This window comes from Choloepus didactylus, chromosome 18 (assembly GCF_015220235.1).
Source record: "Choloepus didactylus isolate mChoDid1 chromosome 18, mChoDid1.pri, whole genome shotgun sequence".
Classification (NCBI taxonomy): Eukaryota; Metazoa; Chordata; class Mammalia; order Pilosa; family Megalonychidae; genus Choloepus; species Choloepus didactylus.
The window spans coordinates 25,624,148-25,644,323 of record NC_051324.1 but is presented as its reverse complement, the minus strand read 5'-3'; positions in this window follow the sequence as shown (position 1 = coordinate 25,644,323).

Below are 20,176 nucleotides of genomic sequence, written 5' to 3'. Positions count from 1 at the left end.
TAGTCAATGAATACAGCAAAGTAGCAGGCTACAAGATCAAAAATCTGTAGTGTTCCTATACACAAGTAATGTGCAACAAGAGGAGGAAATCAAGAAAAAAATCCCATTTACAATAGCAACCAAAAGAATCAAGTATTTAGGAATAAACTTAACCAAGGACACAAAAGACCTTTACATAGAAAACTATAAGAAACTGCTAAAAGAAATTGAACAAGACCTGAAGAAATGGAAGAACACACCATGTTCATGGATTGGAAGACTAAATATAGTTAAGATGGCAATTTTACCTAAACTGATTTACAGATTCAATGCAATACCAATTCAAATCCCAACAACTTACTTTACAGAAATAGAAAAACCAACAACTAAATTTATGTGGAAGGGTAAGGTGCCCCGAATAGCCAAAAATGTCTTGAGAAAGAGGAATGAAGTGGGAGGTCTCACACTACCTGACTTTGAAGCATATTACAAAACTACAGTGCTCAAAACAGCATGGTACTGGCATAAGGACAGATATACTGATCAATGGAATCGAATTGAGTGTTCAGAAGTAGACCCTCACATCTATGGACAACTGATCTTTGATAAGGCAGTGAAGCCGAAGCAATTGGGAAGGAGCAGCCTGTTCAATAAATGGTGTTTGGAGAACTGGATATCCATTTCCAAAAGAATGAAAGAGGATGTCCATCTCACACCTTATACCAAAATTAACTCAAAGTGGATCAAAGACCTAAACATTAGCACCAAGACCATAAAACTCTTAGAAGAAAATGTAGGGCAGTATCTTAAAGATCTTGTGAAAGGAGGTGGTTTCTTAGACCTCACACCCAAGGCATGAGCAACCAAAGAACAAATAGACAAATGGGATCTCCTCAAAATTAAACACTTTTGTACATCAAAGGACTTTGTCAGAAAAGTCAAAAGGCAACCTACACAATGGGAGATGATATTTGGAAACCACATATCAGATAAGGGTTTAATATCCCGAATATATAAAGGAATCCTGCATCTCAGTAACAGAAAGACAAACAATCCAATAAAAAAATGGGCAAAAGACATGAAAAGACATTTTTCTGAAGAGGAAATACAAATGGCTCAAAAGCATATGAAAAAATGCTCACCTTCACTGGCTATTAGGGAAATGCAAATCAAAACCACAATGAGATATCATCTCACACCTACCAGAATGGCCATTATCCAAAAAACAGAAAATGACAAGTGCTGGAGAGGATGTGGAGAAAGAGGCACACTTATTCATTGTTGGTGGGAATGTAGAATGGTGCAACCACTCTGGAAGACAGTATGGAGGTTCCTCAGGAAGCTAAATATAAATTTGCCATATGACCCAGCTACTCCATTGCTGGGTATATACTCAGAGGAACTGAAACTTAAGACCCAAACAGACATTTGTAAACCAATGTTTATTGCAGCATTATTCACAATTGCCAAGAGATGGAAACAGCCCAAATGTCCATCAAAGGACGAGTGGATAAACATACTGTGGTATATACACATGATGGAATATTATGCAGCTATAAGACAGAACAAAGACATGGATCATGTAATAATGTGGATGAACCTTGAGGACATTATGTTGAGTGAAGTTAGCCAGAAACAAAAGGACAGATTCTGTATGGTCTCACTAATACGAACAGACATTAATGAACAAACTTTGGGAGTTAAAAGCTGACAACACAGGCGACCAGGAGATAGAAAGAAGGCAGAGATCAGCCATTTGATGCTGAAGGACTACAGAATGTTTAGGATTGATTGTATAGATCCAGAAATAGATAGCATAATACTGTGTGATGGTAGCACGGTATTGTAAGTACACTGAACAAAGATGTCTGTGAGTAAAGCTGAAAGAGGTGGGATAGGAGAATGTATGACACCAGAGGTAAAGATAGATGATAAAGACTGGGACTGTATAACGTGGCAAAAACTGGAGTGGCCAATGACTGTTACTAAATATACAAATATAAAAATGTTTTTGCATGTGGGAAAGCAAATGAATGTCAATCATGTAGAAATTTGAAAAAGGGATGGTATTCAGGAAAAAACATAATCAAAGCAAACTGGAGTCTATGGTCAACAGTAACATTGTAATATACCTCCATTAAATGTAACAAAGGCAATATGCCAATGCTAAATGTATATGAGAGGGGGATATAGGAGAGTAATATGGGATTCTTGGTAGTGGTGTTATTTGCTGTCCTTAGTAGTATATTGTATTGAATGACATGTTATTTTTCTTTTCATCATTTTTTCTTATAGCTAAAAAAAAAAAAAATTTTTTTTTCTTGTACTAATCAGTACGTTCAACTGCTGATTGTGGTGATAAATGTACAACTTTATGATGATACCATGAACAACTGATTGTACACTGTGGGTAAATGGTATGGTATGTGAATATAACTCTATAAAATTGTAGGAAAATATATATATAGGAGTAAAAGTGTTGGAGAAAACATGGTGAGAGGGATGATGCCTCACCAATATGGACTAACTACAATGTGTAAACTCAGAATTGAATCTTAGAACATAGCCTAACGTAGACACAATAATTGTAATAGTCCCTAGATTGTAAGCTCTTACAGCAGTTAACTCTATCCCTGAATTGTAAGGCCTATCTCTAAACTTTGAGATGCTGATCCCCTAGCGTATAACCTGATTGGTCTCTGGAACAATGCATATCTCTGAGACACCTGAAACTCAGAGCTAGAGCTCGGCAGATATGAATGTCAGTATTAGTGCATACAGCCACTGTCAAAAAAAAAAAAAAAAGCTGAAAAAGAGCCCAGACTTCAATTAGTGATATGAATGAAGCAGGTCTGGTTAAGACCAGGGCAAGCCAAGCTAAAGGGTAAAGGTTGAAACTGATTGTGTTTTAAAACTTCAACTTTCATATGAGACCAAGGGAATAGATATCTATTTGGTACAGGATCTAAATTTTCTAAACGGTACAACTCTACAGTCAATTTGTTCAAACACCACAATTGCATGGAACTTTGAATAGGAAGTGAGATACGGTAGGTTAGTATAGGCTGGAGTGAAATAGTGACACATCCTAGAGTAATTTGGGCAGATAATAAAAAATATATTTACAGCCTCCCCCTCCCCAGCCCCGAGGAACTGGGGGAAGGTGCGGATGTGTTGGACATCCTCACCTGGACTGGTGTTGATGTTGTCACAAACATTGGGACTGGCGGTTTGATGTGCTGAGCCCTCGAGCATGGGACTTGCCCTTATGAAGCTCATTACCACAAAGGAGAGTCTAAAGGTGTATGTAATGGTGCCTAAGAGTCTCCCCCTGAGTACCTCTTTGTTGCTCAGATGTGGCCCTCTCTCTCTCTAACTGAGCCATCTCGACAGGTAAACTCGCTGCCCTCCCCTCTACGTGGGACCCAACTCCCAGGGGTGTAAATCTCCCTGGCAATGCAGAGTATGACTCCCGGGGATGAATGTGGACCTGGCATCATGGGACTGAGAGTATCTTCTTGAACAAAAGGGGGATGCAAAATGAGACGAAATAGTTTCAGTGGCTGAGAGATTCCAAATGGAGTCGAGAGGTCACTCTGGTGGACATTCTTATGCACTATATAGATAACACCTCTTACGCTTTAATGTATTGGAATAGCTAGAAGTAAATACCTGAAACTACCAAACTCCAACCCAGCAGTCTGGACTCCTGAAGACAATTATATAATAATGTAGATTACAGGGGGTGACAGTGTGATTGTGAAGACCTTGTGGATCACACCCCCTTTATCTAGTGTATGGATGAGTGGAGGAATGGGGATAAAAACTAAAGGACAAATGGGGTGGGATGGGGGGATGATTTGGGTGTTCTTTTTTCACTTTTATTTTTTATTCTTGTTCTGGTTCTTTCTGATGTAAGGAAAATGTTCAGAGATAGATTGTGGTGATGAACGCATAACTATGTTATCATGCTGTGGACAGTGGATTGTATACCATGGATGATTGTATGGTGTGTGAATGTATTTCAATAAAACTGAATTTAATAATAAAAAAAAAAAACAGCATGGTACTGGCACAAAGATAGACATATAGATCAATGGAATCGAATTGAGAATTCGGAGATAGACCCCCAGATCTGTGGCTGACTGATCTTTGATAAGGCCCCCAAAATCACTGAACTGGGTCATAATGGTCTTTTCAACAAATGGGGCTGGGAGAGTTGGATATCCATATCCAAAGAATGAAAGAGGACCCCTACCTCACACCCTACACAAAAATTAACTCAAAATGGACCAAAGATCTCAATATAAAAGAAAGCACCATAAAACTCCTAGAAGATAATGTAGGAAAACATCTTCAAGACCTTGTATTAGGCGGCCACTTCCTAGACTTTACACCCAAAGCACAAGCAACAAAAGAAAAAATAGATAAATGGGAACTCCTCAAGCTTAGAAGTTTCTGTACCTCAAAGGAATTTCTCAAAAAGGTAAAGAGGCAGCCAAATCAATGGGAAAAATTTTTGGAAACCAGGTATCTGACAAAAGACTGATATCTTGCATATATAAAGAAATCCTACAACTCAATGACGATAGTACAGACAAGCCAATTATAAAATGGGCAAAAGATATGAAAAGACAGTTGTCTGAAGAGGAAATACAAATGGCCAAGAAACACATGAAAAAATGTTCAGCTTCACTAGCTATTAGAGAGATGCAAATTAAGACCACAATGAGATACCATCTCACACCGATTAGAATGGCTGCCATTAAACAAACAGGAAACTAAAAATGCTGGAGGGGATGTGGAGAAATTGGAACTCTTATTCATTGTTGGTGGGACTGTATAATGGTTCAGCCACTTTGGAAGTCAGTCTGGCAGTTCCTTAGAAAACTAGATACAGAGATACCCTTCGATCCAGCGATTGCACTTCTCAATATATACCTGGAAGATTGGAGAGCAGTGACACGAACAGATATCTGCACGCCAATGTTCATAGCAGCATTATTCACAATTGCCAAGAGATGGAAACAACCCAAATGTCCTTCAACAGATGAATGGATAAATAAAATGTGGTATATACACACGATGGAATACTACATGGCAGTAAGAAGGAACGATGTTGTGAAACATATGACAACATTGATGAACCTTGAAGACATAATGCTGAGCGAAATAAGCCAGGCACAAAAAGACAAATATTATATGCTACCACTAATGTGAACTTTGAAAAATGTAAAACGAATGGTTTATAATGTGGAATGTAGGGGAACTAGCGATAGAGAGCAATTAAGGAAGGGGGAACAATAATCCAAGAAGAACAGATAAGCTATCATGGGTAAATTTAATGTTCTGGGAATGCCCAGGAATGACTATGGTCTGTTAATTTCTGATGGGTATAGTAGGACCAAGTTCACAGAAATGTTGCTATATTAGGTTACTTTGTTGGGGTAGAGTAAGAAAACGTTGGAAGTAAAGTAGTTATCTTAGGTTAGTTGTCTTTTTCTTACTCCCTTGTTATGGTCTCTTTGAAATGTTCTTTTATTTTATGTTTTTTATTTTTATTTTTTTTATTTTTCACACAGTTGATTTAGAAAAAAAAAGTTTAAAAAAAAAAAAAAAACCAAGGAAAAAAATATGCAGAGCCCCCTTGAAGAGCTGGTGGAGAATGCAGGGGTATTGGCCTGCCCTACCTCGATGGTTGCTAACATGCCCACAGACATAGGGGACTGGTGGTTTGATGGATTGAGCCCTCTACCATGGAATTTGCCCTTGGGAAGACTGTTGCTGCAAAGGAGAGGCTAGGCCTCCCTATAATTGTGCCTAAGAGCCTCCTCCCGAATGCCTCTTTGTTGCTCAGATGTGGCCCTCTCTCTCTCTGGCTAAGCCAACTTGAAAGGTGAAATCACTGCCCTCCCCCCTACGTGGGATCAGACACCCAGGGGAGTGAATCTCCCTGGCAACGTGGAATATGACTCCCGGGAGGAATGCAGACCCGGCATCGTGGAATGGAGAACATCTTCTTGACCAAAAGGGGGATGTGAAAGGAAATGAAATAAGCTTCAGTGGCAGAGAGATTCCAAAAGGAGCTGAGAGGTCACTCTGGTGGGCACTCTTATGCACAATATAGACAACCCTTTTAGGTTCTAATGAATTGGGGTAGCTGGTGGTGGATACCTGAAACTATCAAACTACAACCCAGAACCCATGAATGTTGAAGACAATTGTATAAAAATGTGGCTTATGAGAGGGGACAGTGGGATTGGGGGGGCCATAGGGATCACACTCCCGTTTGTCTAGGTTGTGGATGGATGAGTGGAAAGGTGGGGGAAGGAAACAAACAAACAAACAGACAAGGGCGCCCAGTGTTCTTTTTTACTTTAGTTGCTCCTTTTCACTTTAATTATTATTCTGGTTATTTTTGTGTGTGTGGTAATGAGGGTGTCGGGGATTGATTTTGGTAATGAATGTACAACTACATAATGGTACTGTGAACAATCAAATGTACGATTTGTTTTGTATGACTGCGTGGTATGTGAATATATCTCAATAAAATGAATAATAATAATAATAAAAAAGAAAGCTTTGTGCAGAAGCAAACCAAAAAAAAAAAAAAAAAAGCCAATCCATTTCTGATATTTTTGCAAAACAGCAGCATTAGCAAACAGGTGGGTAGGTGGATGGAGACAGGTAAGGGGAGCAGCAGTGGGGTGCACAAGGGATAGGGTTAGAGCTGACAGGGATGATGCCAGCCAATATCCCTTACTGAAAGTTGAATGTGTATGAGTTCTGTTCTAAACATTTTACACGTATTAATCCATTTTACTCTACCAACGACGTAGGAGGTCAAGTCCTTAATAGAATAGAATACTGTATCTCCCCACCCCACCATGGTCTTTTGCACTAAACTGCTGCTTCCCAGCAGTTTTTCAGAATTCACCATCTGCCTGCAGCCAGTCCTGACTGCCAGACAAGGATCTGCATATGGCCGGGCTCTGTCTCCAAGCAGCCCACAGCTGATGTGTGCAGTTTCCAGGCCTTCCCCCCTGGACTGTGGGAAATGCCCAGAGGGCGTCATTTCCGGTAGGGCAAGATGCCTAGAGAGCAGAAGGTTTATATTCTGGGAAGATGAACCAACATAAGGGTACAGACCACGAGGCCTTCCAGGGAGCGGGGAGGGACCTGTTGGCCAGGACACAGCAGGACCCAACGCCTAGTCCATCCCCAAAGGTGCCCGGAGCTGGCCAGTCTAAACACTGCTGCAGGGGCTCTGTCTACACGGTCAATTTCCTGCCCCTCTAATTTTTCCTCATTGTGGTCAGCAGTAACTAAACAAAAAGGGTCTGGGGGCTGGTCCTCAGAGCAGCAAGCACGGGGAGTCACTGGGGAGTCTACACTTGTCAGGCAGGCTTGGAGAAACAACAGTCCAGGGGGTGACCCAGGGGAGGGCAGTGGACCAGGAGAGGGGGCTCTGAGGCCGAGCAGCGGGTGCCTGCTCAGGCACAGTGTGCGCCCCACAAGTGCAGATACCCCAACTTTGCACTGTGGGGATAAATGTGATTCTAGTGGGCTCTGGGGTATCCAAGACCAGGGCACAATGGAAACAAAAAACGTCATGTAGGGGAAGTGAAAGTTATGTCACTTAATTATCAGTTAGAAGAACCACTATTTACTGAGCGCTTACTATCCGCCAGGTTCGGCACCAAGCACCTCACATACATCATCTCCTTTATTTTTCACAGCAACCCGGAGGCAGGGTTTCACATCCCATTTACAGGGGAGCAAACTGAGGCTCAGGGAGGTGAACGACTTACCCCAAGTCACCCCATCATGAGTGACAACCCCCCAGGATTTGAACTCCAAACTCAAGCTGTTTCTTCACCACGGGGGCAACCCAACTTCTAGATACTTCACAGCACTCTTTGCTAAAGAGAACTGTGTGTGTTTGGGGACCTTTTCTCATCCCCACCACTCCCCGCCCCCACCGCCACACACACGCACAATCTTTTTCCCTTATTCTTTCAGATAAAGTCAGAGACAATGAAGAAAATTCTAAATGAGGAAAACACTATTAAAAAAAATAAAGTTCAAATGCCACCAAATGCAATCAAAACCTTTTTTAATTAAAAATTTTCCTCTATAGGAATTTCCTCTACAGCTTTGCAATGGGAAAGAATCTTGCAATATTAATAATATAATATTACATTTGTATAATGCTCCCCACGCTTCAAACTGTTCTCATGTCATGTAATGCTGCTCTTGTCACCCCCGTTTGCTAAATGACGACTGTGCGAACGACTGGTTCCTTTGTTCAACTAACGCCAGTCCCCCCCACCACCCAGACCCTCCCTGGGAACACAGTCTAGGACTGAAGACTGAAAGGTCGACAAATACTCGTGCCTGATTGTTTTTCTTCATTGCATGTATCACAATTTATTTCTGTGCAGTTGTTTCTTGTTAATCTCTAGGCTCCACAAGGAGAGAGGCCACCTCCATTTTGTTGGAACACCCAATGCAGGTCGAGAATGCACGCAGTGAATCCTGAATAAACCAGACAATTGTTCTAATAATTACTGGGACAGAACAAAGGAGGGCGGGAGCAAAGAGAAGGTGTGCCTAAGATTTCTCAGTGCAGCAATCCCAGAGGGCTTCAAGGAGGAGGAGTCTGATGCAGGGCTCAAGGCAAAAGCAGGGACCTGGCAGGCAGGTGAGTGGGCAGAGGTGGTCCAGGAAGAAAACTGTTCCCACAGAAACGCCAGAGAGGAAGAGGCCTCCGAGGTGGTCTCTCCTCTGGGGATTTTAGAGCTGGAGAGTAACCCTGAGAATGGCTAGGTACACAGGGCAGATACTGGCCTGGCAGGTTAGTGACCGCCCCAGACCACAGGGAGTTAGGACATAGCAACTCAGCACCAACTTTGGGCAGCTGAGATGGAGTCCATGCGGGACCTTACAACAGGAAATATAACTTGATTCTCAAGCTTTCACCCAAGTAGAGTTATAACAGCAGGAAGGGAGCACAGACTCACGGTCTCCCACACACACGCACACATGCGCACACACACACACACGTGTGCAATGCCAGGGGCCCGTGCAGGGTGGCCAGAAACAGCCAGCCCCAATGAGAATGTCTCTGAAGCTAAACTGTCACACTCCACCCCATCATCTATCTGGAAATTGTAATTGTAAAACAGTGCCGCTCCCTGATCCTAGGTGATATCTCCTCTCACCAATCTTCCAGCCAAACTGATATTCCAGGATTGTGCAAACTCTAGTTTTATGCACTAGTAGCAGCAGCAGCTAACACCTTGGTTGCTCTTTACCTATCCCATAACTCAGGTGGTCCCTGCCGCAGGGCTCATTTTACAGGTGCACCTCCCACACGCTGCAGGGAACAACCCTATCTCCAGTAAGAGCAGCAAAACAGCGATTTCTTCCAAATTGAATATCTTGTTCACAGTCTCACTACCACCAAAAAAACACAAGGGTCTGAGTTTGGAGTTCTGAGATTCTGTGGTTAATTGACTGCATAATTTGGGACTAAACTTACCCCACCTTATGTCTTCCTTTTACGAGGGAGATAATAACACCTTCTCCACAGGTTTTGTCCAGAGTGAACTGTGATCACAGAGTGAAAACTCCAAACACAGCACCTGGCTCACAGTAGGCACTCAGAGGAAAAAAACACTGTCTTCTAAGCCAAGTTGGTCTCTGAACTTCTGGTGACCTTCGCTGCACTGGAAGGAAGAAATGAGAGATTAAATAAAAAATCTGTGACCCAGATGACTACAGGGCCTGCTGATGAATGAAATCTTGGCCCGGGGCTGTCAGCCAAGGCTGCCTGGGGCAGGAAACTGCATGGTTCCTTCTCCTGCAGGAACACGGTGCTCTGGCCTGGAGAGGAGCTTCCTTCGGCCAACCCCACCCTCTTCCCCACTTCCCCCAGAACATTCCACACTCAGCTACCTCCTGCCACCGCCCCCAAGCCACGGGAGAGGCAGGCCTCTCCCTTCCGTGCGTACTTCTGACCTGTACCCAGCCTTGGCACCAGTTGCCTCCCCACAGAGAGACAAAGACTTGGCTTGACCACCCCAGGGCTGTCTCTCTCTTGACGTTTCCAGGCTGCCCACCTGAGCCAGATGGGACGGGTGGCTGGGCCGCTGGTCCTCCACCGAGACCCTGGTTTGGGCTTGTACACTGTCTGTGCTTAGGCCCATCTAGCCATCCTGCCTTCAGGACTGGTACCCATGAGCATATATGAGGCTCTTCAAGAACAGTCATGAACTACTCCCCTCCTCAAGCACCTTCAATGGCTCCTACTGTCTCCTGAATTAAGTCCAGAGTCACACTCCAAGTCCACAAGATAATCCAAACCCACCCTCCCGTCCCTAAAAGGACTCATATGAGGACATCAAAATGAATTACACCAGGATCCATACACCTCCCCTCCAATCAACACACACACACACACACACACACACACACATCTCACACCTGTCTCTGCCTAGCTGAGTCTTGTTCCTCTCCACCCAACCTGACTGCTCCATGAACCCTTTCCTTGGGCTCTCCCAGGCCACAGCTGCAAATAACTTTTCTTGCCCCTGAATTCCCCTAGCATGCTGTTCTCAAATCTTGGGCGTGCAATTGTCCCCACCACCCTTACTTGGCCCCCACACTATTCTTTCCTTAATCTTTCCCTTTATATCGACTCACTCTTTCACTTAAATGAATGTATCTTAAAAGGAAATGTAATATCTCCACCGTGAATAGAAAACCATATCATTTGCCGTAAGTAGAAGGCAGCTGAAGAAAACAAAATTACGTCCTAACACACATAAAAATGTTTGAAATGCTTGTTTGTATACCACTTAAAATCCTCACACACTCTAAGAAACACTGTCTTGGCACATTATTTTTGCCTCCATTGTGGCCCTGGGATTTTTGGCCCTGTTTCACAAAGAGCTGGTATCACCCTGTCCTGGTTTTTCCCAAATGTGAGCACCTGGGGGGACAAAGATCCTGCAGCACACACCGCCCCCCCCGCCAAGGCCTCCAAACTGCTTGACATGCAATAAAAATGTTTGTTAAGCAGAATGTTCCAATTTTCTTGGTCACGTTAACACAGTCCCCTTCTCTGCAAGGCCCTGCTGCTCAGCTTTCCACCAAACCACACACCCCCTGTGCCCGTCCCCCCCAACCCAGTCCCTGTTCCCTGGGGTACGCAGAAGGAAGCTGAAGAAAGGGCCTAGTGGCTGTCCGAGGAGACGCCCAGGGCAGGCACCCAGCCCTCTCCAACCCCTGCTGCCACCCAGGAAAGCAAGTCTCCAGTCAACGATTAACCTAACGCTCTCGCAGCACAGGCACACACCCTTTCCCTGGGAGCTCGCAAAAGTTCCCAGAAAACCCCTGTGTGAACTGGGCCCCCGGATCCAGGAAATACAAAGGGCGTCTTCCTGACCCTGTGGAGCCAGCAGACCCAGAGACACCCACCAGTGTCTCAGACATGGCCCCGCCAGTGCTTCCGCCAGCGGAGGAGGCCGCTCTCCCCTCACCCCGCATTGTCAGGGGTGACCCGGGTGCTCCAGGTGAGGATCTGAATCACCCAGACTTAAGTCAATAAGCGGCAGCGACAGGGAGGCCCAGCCAGAGCCAAACAAAGGCCTGCATTCTCCCCGGTGGACTGAAGCCGGGCCAAAGCCACCCAGGGCCTACTTGCCATGATCGCTCCCCTGACGACACAGCCTTCTAGCACAGCACAGACACGGGACATTTCCTTCTAGAGGGAGGCCCGCTTTGGGATGGCTTGCATTCTTTTTAGTGTTATTTTTTGAGTCTGCCCACTCCTACGAATTTCAAGGATTTTTGTTAGAAAGAGCACACTGTCTGGAAAGGTACCCAGAATATTCTTTACAGGCAGTGGTTGTGCCTCTTGCACATCTCCTAACTTCCTGAAGCCTCAACTGCCAGGGGTGGGGCCCCCTTGGGTGTGACTCCTCTGGAAGAAGGTAAACTGAGGCATGGATAATTTGACCACTGCCATAAATGGAACAGCTTCCCGAATGTCTCTCGAGCAGGACAAGGCTAATGAAATGAGCCCCTGTGTGGCTGCTTCCATCCTGACATTTGCCTACAGTGATAAAGGTGACAAGGATCTCCTTGTTGACCTTTTCATAGCACAGACAAGCCTGTGGCAGAAAAAATGTTTTGGAGATAAGAAAAACACTACCTCCCTTCAGCAATCTGTCCCTGGTGGGGTATCAAAGACAGGTGCTGCCGAGAGGAACGGACGTAACTGCCCAAGGTCCCCGACCTGGTCCCAAGGTGCCCTGAGGGAGCCGTGGCTGAGCTGGAAGGAAAGGGGACTAAAGGTGCTGTGTTCTAACCCAATGCAGAGCAACTTGGCTTTTGTCTGCTTCATTCCTTGGGCTTCCAGGGAAGACTTCATTTGAAGAAAAGATTCTGCGTCTAAAAACGTGGATACCTGCCAGTATGTGGTGCTGGTGCTGTCACACAGGAGGATGGGATGGTGGGTCTCCTCCGAGTTTGCAAAAACTAATCACCACATACCCAGGTGTGCTGGGACAGCTGGTCCTTCGTCCTGAGCGTGCTCTGAGTTCAGGGGAAGCAACAGAGCAAGACGTCTCCTTGACCAGGTTGCAGCCTGGCCATTCTGCCCTCCCCCTGGCAGGACCACAGGCTGTGCATGTTGGCAAGCCTGATGATGTCCCACAGGACCCTCAGGCTCTACTCATTTTTTTCATTATTTTTTCTTTCTGCTCCTCACAATGGATACTTTCAATTGTCTTGTCTTCAAGTTTGCTGATCCTTTCTTCTGCCTGTTCATATCTGCTGTTTGACTCTGTCTTAATGAGATTTTCATTTCAATTCCAAAATTTTGTTTGGTTCTTTTTTTAATCATTCCTACCTCTCTATTTTATTCAGATAATTATTCTTAATTTTCTTTATTTCTTTGCATATGGATTCCTTTAGTTCATTAAACATAGTTAACAGTTCCAATGTATGAGCTTCCTCAGTGATGATTTCTGGCAAATTATTTTTTTTGTCAAAGGGCCATACTTCGCTGTTTCTTTGTGTGTTTTGTAATTTTTTAAATTTTTTATTTTGAAATAATTTCATACTTACAGGAGAGTTGCAAAAATAATTTCATACTTACAGGAGAGTTATAAAAATAATTTCATACTTATAGAACAGTTGCAAAAATAATGCAAACCCCATACAGAAAACTCCAACATACCCTCATTCCTTCCAGTTACCCAGATCCACCAACTTTAACATTTTGCCACCTTTGCTGTATCATTCTATCTATCCATCTATCATCTATATATCTACCTATCAATTTATCTATCTTGTGAACATTTGAAAGCAGGTTGCACACATCAGACCTCTTGAACACACAATACTTCCATGTAAATTATCTACACTCAAGGACATTTACTTATGTGATCACCTTAAGTGCAGTTATCAAGAACTTTAACACTGATATAAAGCCTTCAGTCTACATTCCAATTTTTTCTCATGTCTCAATAATGTCCATTTGAGCCTTTCTTCTCCTTTTTTATATCCCATCCAGTATCATGTATTGCATTAAGTTATCATTATCTCTTTAGTTTTTCTTTCTTTCTTTTTTAATTGTGGAAACATATATACAACATAAATCATCCCACCCAAACCTCTCCCAAACATTCCGTTCGGTGGGATTAATCACACTCATGATGTCACAAGTACCCTCACCACCATCCATTACCAGAATTTGCCCTTCACCCCAAACAGAAACCCTACACTCATTTTGCATTTACTCCCCATTCCCCTGCCCCCCACCCCTGGTTACCTGTACTCTAATTTCTGTCTCTTTGAGCTTGCATATTCTCTGATATTTTACTTGTGATTACCATGGGGCTTAAATTTAACATTCTAAATTGAGAACTGTCTCATTTGTTTTGATATCAACTTAACTTCAGTAGTATTCATACACTATGTTCCTAACCCCTCTGTCCTTTACGTAGTTCTTGTCACAAATTACAAGTTTATACATTATGAGTACAAAGTCACTGATTTATCATTACATTTTATGCATTTGCTTTTAGATCCTATAGGGTAAAAAGTGGAGTTATCCCTGGCAACATGGAACTTGACTTTCAGGGATGAACCTGGCCCTGGCCTCGAGGGATTGAGAGTGTCTTCTTGACCAAAAGGGGGAAAAGACATGTAACAAAATACGGTTTCAGTGGCTAAGAGATTTCAAATAGAGTCGAGAGGCTATTCTGGAGGTTCCTCTTATGCAAGCTCCAGCTACATTCCAAATGGCCAAAGTATGCCAAGCCCCAACCACCAGTATTCCCGAAAATCCTAAAGAATATCCAGATCTCTATCTGAGACTCTATAAAAGTTTCACTCACTAAGTTTATTTTTCAGAAACTTAACACCTCCAGAGTGTTCTATGCCAAATAAGTCCCGAAACCCAGAGGCAACAGCTTCTTCAAGAACATCAACCAGCTGCAGCCCCTTCCCCATAATGTCAACACCCCTTCTCAATATAAACCAGTTACAGTGGTCACAGCCCAGATATCCCTGAAGATTGAGACAGTGATCAAATGTGACAAGATAGGATTTAACAAAGGATTATGACTACTGAATCAGTATATGGATATTTCTTTTTAGTCTCTAGTGTATTACAACAGCTAGAAGGAAATAACTGAAATTGTGGAACTGTAACCCACACCATACTTCGAAATTTGCTCTATAACTACTTGTTAAACTGTACTTTGAAAGTCATCATTTTTCTGTATACTTCACAATAAAAAATGTTTTAAAAAAAGTGGAGTTGAAAATCAAGATGCAATAGTACTGGTATTCATATTTACCCATATAACTCTCTTTTTCATAGCTCTTTATTTCTTCATGGGGCTTCAGTCAATTGTCTAGTGTCCTTTCCTATCAACCTCCCTTTAGCATTTCTTATAGGGCTGGTCTACTGGTGACAAATTCCCTCCAGTTTTGTTTATCTGGGAATGCCTAAATCTCTCCCTTGTTTTGAAAGACAATTTTGCCAGATATAAATTTCTTGGTTGGCAGTTTCTGCTTTCAGCAGTTTAAACACATCTTCCCACTGCCTTCTTGCCTCCATGTTTTCCATTGAGAAATTGGCAGTTAATATTACTCCCTTGTATGCACACGTTGTTTCTCTCCTGTGGCTTTCAGAATTCTCTCTTTAACTTTTCCATTTGACAGTTTGTTTATAGCATGGTGAGGTGTAGATCTATCTGGGTTCATCCTCTTTGGAGCTTGTTCAATATCTTGGATGTATATATTCATATCTCTCATTAAATTTGGGAAGTTTCCAACCATTATTTCTTTGAATATTCTTCTGCCCCTTTCTCTCTTTCTTCTCGTTATAAGATTCCTACAGTGCAAATATTGGTACCCTTGATGGTGTCCCACAGGTTCCCATTTACTTTCCTTCAATCTTTCTTTTTATGCTTCTCAGTCTGGATGATTTAATTGTCCTCTCTTCAAGGTCACTGATTCTTTCTTCTGCCAGTTCCAATGTGCCGTTGAACCCACTCCTCTAGGGAATTCTGAATTTCTGTTACTGTGGTCTTTAGCTCCGTTTGGTTCCTTTTCATAATTTTCATCTTCCTATTGATACTCTCTTTGGATTCATCTATCATTTTCCTGATTTCCTTTAGTTCTTTGTCCATGTTTTCCTTTAGCTCTTTAAGCATTTAGGACCAATTTTAAAAAGCCTTTGTTTGGAATGTTCCAGGTCTGATTCTCCTTATTGATTGTTTCTATTACTTTAATTTTCTCCTTTGCCTGGGCCATCACTTCCTGTCTCTTTGTAAGTTTTATAATCTTTTGTTGAAACCTTGGCAATTTGATATTTTAATGTGTTATTGCCGGAATTTAGATTCTGAAGCATCTGTTCCTTAAGCTTGTATCCAGCCAGTGTTATGACAGAGCTTTTCTTGAATGCCAGGAACTCACAAAAAAAGAAAAGAAGGAGAAAAAGAAAACACCTTTCCCAGTCTTTGCAGATTGACCTGTGTCCGTGCTTTCCTTCAGAGCTTACCCACAGAAAGAATTTAAACAGCTCCAGACCAAAGCATGGGACCTCCCTGGTCCTCTGAGCATGCATCTTCTCCTGGACATGCACATGCTGCCCTAGAAATTCCCCCATTTACAAGGATACAAATTCCCTTCTTCCCTAGGAAAGTTTTCTTATGGCCCTGGGCACTGCACTGCATGTCCCACAGCTACCCCTTGCCCCAGGCAGCACGAGACTGCTCTCCCACAGCGTTCTGTAGGAGAGCTCTGTGTGCCTGCTTTTACCTGCGGGGAAAGTTCTGGGACAGTGCGACCCTCAGGCCACCACCAGACTGGGCCACCCCTATGAGCTTCTAGTACGTGCATCAGGGTTACTTGCTCCCTCCAGAACTGGGACCAGGATCTGCACTGGGAGCACAGGCTGCTTCATGCCCAGCCGGTGTGGGGTGAGGAAGGCACCAGCCAGGGCCCCACGAGATCCTACCACTTCTATGCAGCCTTTTCCTTGATTTGGCACTAGCCCTATTACTGCAGTCCTTTCACTGTTTTCTGGAGCTTTGAGAAAGATGTTTCTAGTTCTTACTGCTTATTCAAAGATTCTGTAGGGGGTGGGTGCCTGAGGTGTCTCACCCTCTGTTCTAGTTTGCTAAAGCTGCTGGAATGCAAAATAACAGAGATGGATTGGCTTTTATAAAAGGGAGTTTATTTGGTTACACAGTTACAGTCTTAGGGCCATAAAGTATCCAAGGTAACACACCAGCAATTTGGTACCTTCACTAGAGGATGGCCAATGTGTCCAGAAAACCTGTTAGCTGGGAAGGCATGTGGCTGGCGTCTGCTCCAAAGTTCTGGTTTCAAAATGGCTTTCTCCCAGGACGTTCCTCTCTAAGCTGCAGTTCTTCAAAAATATCCCTCTTAGTTGCACTTGGGGTATTTGTCCTCTCTTAACTTCTCTGGAACAAGAGTCTGCTTTCAACGGCCGTCTTCAAACTGTCTCTCATCTGCAGCTCCTGTGCTTTCTTCAAAGTATCCCTCTTGGTTGTAGTAGCTTGCTCCCTCTGTCTGATTTTACATATGGCTCCAGTAATTTAATTCAGACCCACCCTGAATGGGTGGGCCGACAGCTCCATGGAAATTATTCAGAGTCATCACCCACAGCTGGGTGGGGCGCATCTCCATGGAAACACTCAAAGAATTACAATCTAATTAACACTGATAGGTCTGCCCACACAAGATTACATCAAAGATAATGGCATTTGGGGGGACATAATACATTCAAACTGGCACACCCCCCATCTTCTGTTTTGTAATTTTCTGCTGAGAATTGGACATTCTGAGGATTCTGTTGCTATAACTGGAAATCTAGTTCTCCCACTCCTCTGGGATTGCTAGATTTTGTTGTTGCTGTTGTTAAGGGATAGAACCATCATTCTGTGACTTTTCCTAACTAGTTTTTCTCCCAAACAGGGAATGGAAAGAGAAAAGAGAAGGAAATAAAAAATGGGTGCAGCCTCTTTAAGAGTCTTCTGTTACTTTTGCCTGTGGGGGATTGGAACAATGGCCACCCTCAGAGCTGGTCCCCCGCAATCCGAAGTAGCTGATCCAAAGCTGTGAGCAGCAATCAAACCACACACATTGGATTTCGGAGGCCTAGGTCCTTACAGCCCACCCTGGCACCTGTAAGCTGTACCAGGAGCCCAGGCTGCAGTCCTAGCTGCTGCCCGCCACCCAGTTAAAGGATCGGGGCTGCAGCTGCTGCAAGCAGGATGAAATTCACCAATATTTACTGCAAATTACCAACCTCTTCCTCCAGCTCTTCCCTGGATGCTGCACAGTGTTCCACCAGACTCCATAGTTTCCAGATAGTTGATTCAGACAGTTCCTGCCAGTTCAATTGTTGTTTGGGTGGAGGGACTGATTCCCAGAGCTTCCTGTTCTGCCATCTTTCCACAATTCTCTTCTAGACACATCCTTCCTCTGGTTTTGAGTTTATAGTTAATCTATACTTTTCATGATCTTTCTTTTATGGGTTTCTATTTAATTACATACATACATATATAAGTACACACATATAAACATATATATACACACATGCATATATAATATATTTTATGCCTACATACAGTTTGGTATATAGTATGTACTTTACCTTTTTATTTATAGATACGTATTTCTGTATTTTTATTTATATATAAAATATGTAGAGAAATACATATTCTTGGAGGCAATCTTGATTCCTTTATGGAACAAGATGGGAAAATAAATGGATAATTGGATGGATGATAAACAGAAAAAGAAAGAAAGAACAAGACAGTCTTTGCCTATAGGAATTGAGAATATAGTTGTCCTGAACAGAGTATGGGATTAGAGATCAGAAGCCCGGATTTAGTCCCAACTCTTACCAGCTATATGACCATGAGGGGAAAAAATTACTCACCCCCTTCCCCCAGCCCATCTGAGGTTTTATCAACTGTTAAATGTCTATAATACAATCCATTCTTCTTACTCCATTTGGTTGTAATAGAAATTAAATGGGAAGATCCATGGCCAGTAAACAGGGAAGCACCAGTTCTGTGCAGGCCACTGGCATCATTATTAGTATTTGAAACAACATTCCCAGCAGCCAGCAAGCAGACATAAATAATAAGACACCGAACTGCGTGCCGTCTAAATGCTGCAGGGATGCAAAAAGAAAGGACCCTGCAGACGCACATCTGCATTCAGAGTGTCCTTTCCCCCTGTGATGTCTGAGAGCCATGTCAGACCAAAGGACATGGAGCTCATGCTTCTCCTGGCGAGAGAAGAAGCCCCAGCCATGATCAGTCATACTCCTCCAGGACTGGGCACGGCCACCCACTGTGCAAAGGGCCTGGGGCTCCCGGCAGCCCCCTGCAGTCTCCTGACTACAGAATGCCCCCTGGAAAGGATCTGCTGGTGGTTAAGAGAGGCTGGCAACAGTGGGGTGTGTAAGGTAACTGGAAAGCTGACCACACACGACCTCCCACTGGACTTCACAGACATCTCCTGTGCCCTCTGTCCCAATCACAGGGCTATTTATCTCACAACCTCCAGGGTTTCCAGGCACCTGAAGCAGCGCCGCTGAATTTAAACTGCAGGTGAAAATGAGGCAACTGCCCATAACCGGTTCTTTTCAACATGTTTGTCAGGAGGGCATGGACTGGGTCTTTCTTTTCTGGGGAAACTGACAGAAATCACAAAAGCAGTAAGACTAATTCTAAACTCTGGACTGTTCCCTGCCCACTCAAGGGCAGAAAATGAAGAGATAAAAGGGAAGAGGGGACGGGGTCAGCAAACCAGCTCAAGTGACAAAATCAGGTCTGATGCAGGTCACGCCTAGGGGATGATGCCAGGCAGTGAGCCATCCAAAGGGGAGGACGGGGAGCTTTGAAATGAGGGGACTTGGCTTCACATCTGATGTCCCTTCTTCTCCCTGGTCTCACCGTAGTTGCCCAGCCACCATTGGGTGGATTCCAGAAGTTCTGAGTTTACCCCAGGACCAGATCCCTTAGCCAAAGCTGATTCTCCTGGGGTGTACCCAGCCCAAGCAGGCATGAAGGCAAGCCCCTGAGAATCTGGGATCAGGGCAAAGAGACCGAGTTTCAACCTGACTGCTATCCTGTACAGTAAGATGCAAACTTAGATGCTAACGGCGGTGCTATTTTCCCCCAGGTAGAAATGCCTACGAAACCAAAAGGTGATCCGCAGTAAAAGGAAGATGGAGCTGACACAGCGACAGAAGCAGAACCATGACGGAAAGAGGCCTTCCCAGGCTCCCCCTATACACACTCCACTCGGCCCTTGCAGGGGTCTGGGCACTCAAATCTTCCCCAGCTTCTGGGAGATACTCCTGGGTCTTGGCAACAAATCCCTTTTGTGTTTCGTGTCTACTGTTTGCAGCCAGTCCTGGTCAGCCACGAGAGCCCTGATTAATGACGTCCACATCCCAACCACACTCCTGTGGGGCAAGGACACCTCATGCAACTCTCTAAGAGGATTAAGAAGACCCCAGGGTTTGAACACCTAGGGGTGTTCACATCAGTGGCCAGTGGACAGCAGAGATTTCGGTGCCAGAGGGACCCAGATCTGGCTCCATCGAGGCAGGTAACCTTGAACAAGT